Below are 4249 nucleotides of genomic sequence, written 5' to 3'. Positions count from 1 at the left end.
CAAGCAGACCCCAAAGGCTACAAGGACTTCAGCCATGGAGGAATGGCCTGGTGTGCCAGTCCCATCAGAGCAGCACACAGCTCTCCTAGCCAGGAAAGTCTTAGGCACCTCGAAAGTTTGTCCTCCATCTGACAGGTGGCTCTTGACTCGAACACGTTGAAAATGAAACTAACTCAGACCTACCAGGAAGCAGATGCCTTAGCAGATCCCCTCAAACTCCAAAACCCCCATCAAAGAGGAGGGTGGCTACTGCCTGCGCCTAAATCAAGAACTCTATAGCGTGGGGCAGAATGAAGCTCCTTCCCTCTCTGATTGTGTTCCAGTGCACCATCCCGTCTCGGGGGGCCTCCATAGGTTTTGTTTCTCTTTTGTTTGGGCCATACCACACAGCAAATGGAATCTTAGTTCCCCGACCAGGGATGGAACCTGCACCCCCTGCACCGGACGTGCAGTCTTAACCACTGGACCCCCAGGGAAGTCCGGGGGCTTCCATATTTAATGCCTCTCCATGCTGTTTCCTCAGAATCCCAGATCCGCCTGCATGTCTAGTTCTCGGATCTCTGCTCCACCTTGATCACTTGGTAGCAACTGATTGGCCAACTATACCAAGTGCCAAGGCCATGAGTTCACAGGGGCCCATCTCTCTGAGGACGGCATCAGCTTCGCCAGCCTACTGTCTGCTCAAAGTCAGTCCCCATACTTGGCCCCTTGATTAGGTATTCAGTTTACACGTGTCTCAATGCTAATAGGAGGCAACAATGCTAACCGCACATGCTGCATGCCAACTGTAAGAAAAAATACAGACTCTGAACATATTAGAATTCTTGATTATTTTAGCTGTGCTTTATTGCTATTTAATTCTTGATTTTCAATCTTAACTGCACCTTGAAATCACCTGTCTCCTGCATTGGCAGGTGGATTCTTTACCACTGAGCCATGAGGGAAGCCAACCTAGGGAGGTTTTTGTTGTTGTTAAACATGCCAATACCTATAAATAAGTGAAACAATCAATCAACAGTAACTTACTATTAATTAATTAATTAACTTTTTAAAAAAATTAATTAACTTTAAAAAACTGATTCCTGACTCTTCCTCCCAGAGAATCTGATTCAATTCATTCACAGTGCAGCCTGGACACCAAGAGTTTTTAAAGCTCTCCAAGCAATTCTAACACAAAAGCAGCGTTGAGATCACTTTGCTTCCATTTACTTCCTAGACCACGAATCCCCTCCCTTTGACTTGGTTCTGGGCAGTGGACATCAGCAATGTGATAACTTGGTCTTACAATGACCTTAGTTCCCCCACCCTGTGGTATCCAAACCGAAAGCCCAAACTGAGAGAAACCCACGCTACAGAGTGACTCGCTGGGGTTTGGTGCCAAATCTTACAACGCCCACTCTCCAATCCAGGGTGAGTAAATTATGAAGTAGCACCGCCCCAGCCCCCGCCTTTTCAGTCCCTCACAGCGCCTGCTCTCACCTATTTTATAATTAGTAGTTGATTAACATGAAAAAGATCTTCCTTCCTGAATGAGGCCTAACAATTGTGTTTTTCAACTTCTGACCCAAATTGCTGTGCCACTTGGGGTTTTTGTTTGTTTGTTTGCTTGCTTGCCTCTTCTATTCACTCACTGAACTCTTTTTTTTCTTTTTTCTTTTGTATTTCACAATGATTTATTGTGTGCATAAGAAACACTTGAGAACTGGGACACTCACTGAACTCTTGAAACTCTTTTTTTTTTTCTTTAATTTTTATTGGAGTACAGTTGATTTACAAAGTTGTGTTAGGTTCAGGTGCCCAGCAAAGTGAATCAGTTATATGTATACATGTATTTACTTAAGAGTCTATTCCCATATAGGACATTACAGAGTATTGAGTAGAGTTCCCTGTGCTATACAGTGGGTCTTTATTAGCTATTTATTTTTATATATAGTCATGTGTGTATGTTAATCTCAGTCTCCCAATTTATCCCCCTCCCCTTACACCCTGGAAGGATAAGTTAGTTTTCTACATCTGCAACTCTATTTCTGTTTTGTAAATAAATCTGTTTGTACCATGTTTTTAGATTCCGCATATAAGCGATATCATGTATATGTGTCTTTCTCTGGCTGAGTGACTTCACTCAGTGTGATAATCTTTAGGTCCATCCATATTGCAGCAAATGGCATTTATCTTGTTCTTTTTGTGGCTGAGTAGTATTCCATTGTATAGATGTACTCCATCTCCTTCATCCTTCCTCTGTCTATGGACATTTAGTTTACTGCCACTGAAACTCCTTTTGAAGAAAGCAGCTTGGAAGCTGATTTAGGCTGTTTCTGCACACCAACAGTAAGGAAAAAAAAAACTTATTTTTGCAGGAAAAGATAAAGATCAACAGCCATAGGGGACCAAGACTCAAGTTTCATTTAGAGGAAACCAGATCAATTTTCCATGTGACACAGAGAGTTTTTATTCTGAGATCAGGATTTAGCTAATCAAGACTCTCTTGTTTCCAGGGAGAATGTGGATTCTGCATGTTGGGTTTTAGGGTGCACATAATGGGTGGTTTTGAAACATTTCCCCAGCAGTGTATTACTGGGGTACAAGACAGAGGTACCACTGCAGCCCTCTCCCTGAGAGGTTCCTCCCACAAAGCTTCTCACTTCCTTTTCAAAATTTACTTATTTCACTCATCGGTAAGAACATGAAATGTCTTTTTCTCTTCTGTATGATCATCTCCCAAACTCAGCAACTTCATGCACCTCCGTCACTTTGATTTATGCAAATGATGCGAAATGTCAACTTATTGAAGATCTGTAAGGACCGTGGGTAGTGTCACCCACTGCCCTGAAAAGCCAACGGATTTCAACTCTCTGAACGGATGTCAGAGAGGGGCAAAGCTAAGCCCACGGGATGTCTTCCTGCCGTGCTTCTCAAAGGAGTGAGCCAAGGCGACTTGGGCACCTTGTTGGGGAAGCCACCTCTCCTACAACTCTGAATGGCACCATTTTGGCAAAAAAGGAATAGTCCCTGAGAGACTTTTCCCCCCAGCTGTGAATTCTTAGAGAGCCACGACATCATTCTGACACATAATGAAGCAGAAACTTTTGATCCAAACCACAGTCTGATGTCACTGGATTGGCAACAGCCCCAGCATGCTGACAACTTAGATGAGGGTGCGCCCAGTTGAGGTCTTTACATGAGGCCTTATGAGTTAGTCTGTGAGGATGGCCTTATACTGTGCTTGGCACATAGGTAGGAAGCATCCATTGTGTGTGAGGTATTGCTTTGATTATTTAAAGTTCTTTTCCAGAACATTCCACTAGTGCCTGAAAAGTAGGTCTACTGTGACTGGGATTTGGTCTCAAACACATTGTGACTGTTCTGTAGTTCTGTCTTGTTGGTGGGGCCTTCCCAGGTAGTGCTAAAGGTAAAGAACCTGCCTGCCAATGCAGGGGACATGGGTTCGATCCCTGGATTGGGAAGATCCCCTGGAGAAGGAGATGGCAGTCCACTCCAGTATTCTTGCTTAGGAAATCCCATGGACAGAGGAGCCTGGAAGGCTACAGTCCACGGAGTCAAAAGAGTTGGCCACGACTGAGAGCGCGCGCACGCGCGCACACACACACACCCTGTTGGTAGCTGGTCTGGTGCTCTAGGATAGTCAAAACCATTCCAAGAAACCTCAGAGAAAGGTCTAAATTCTTCCATTGGGTTGGAATTCAATGAATTCTAATGGGTCTTGAAATAATTGGCTCAATGTCTGAGGCTTGGAAAGGCAAGAATTTTCTTTTGCTGTAAGGGATTTGGTGTGAATTTGGCATTAATATCAAACCTGCACTATTTTGCTTGCTTCCTTAGGAAGAAAGTGGGTGCTTGCCCCTCAAGTCCAGGGTAAGGTGCTTAGAAGAGCTTCGTTCAGTTTCTCAGCAGGGAGTGACGCATGAGCTTAGTGGGTAGGAAGTTGGCTGTGAGGTGTTATACAGCTGTGAGGTGTCAGGGGTTTGAGCTGAAAATAATCAAAGCCCCAAATACTCAAGACCTTCTCTCTAACTGCCTAAAAGAATTTACTCAGAGACCTGGTTCCAGAATAGAGCTATCAGCAGAGACATCTGCAGAGAATATGGGCTGGGGGTGGAAGGCAGAACAGGGCCTAGAGATCAAAGTCCACTCTGTGTCTCCTTGCATCTACAGGGCCCAGCCAACATTTCCTTACCAAACATTTGCTTGACCATCTCCAGGTCAGTTGCCTTCCCACCCCTTTTGAAGT

The sequence above is a fragment of the Ovis canadensis genome, chromosome X, assembly GCF_042477335.2.
Source record: "Ovis canadensis isolate MfBH-ARS-UI-01 breed Bighorn chromosome X, ARS-UI_OviCan_v2, whole genome shotgun sequence".
In the NCBI taxonomy this organism is placed as follows: domain Eukaryota; kingdom Metazoa; phylum Chordata; class Mammalia; order Artiodactyla; family Bovidae; genus Ovis; species Ovis canadensis.
The sequence above is the reverse complement of the archived record's forward strand: the minus strand, read 5'-3'. Positions refer to the sequence as shown.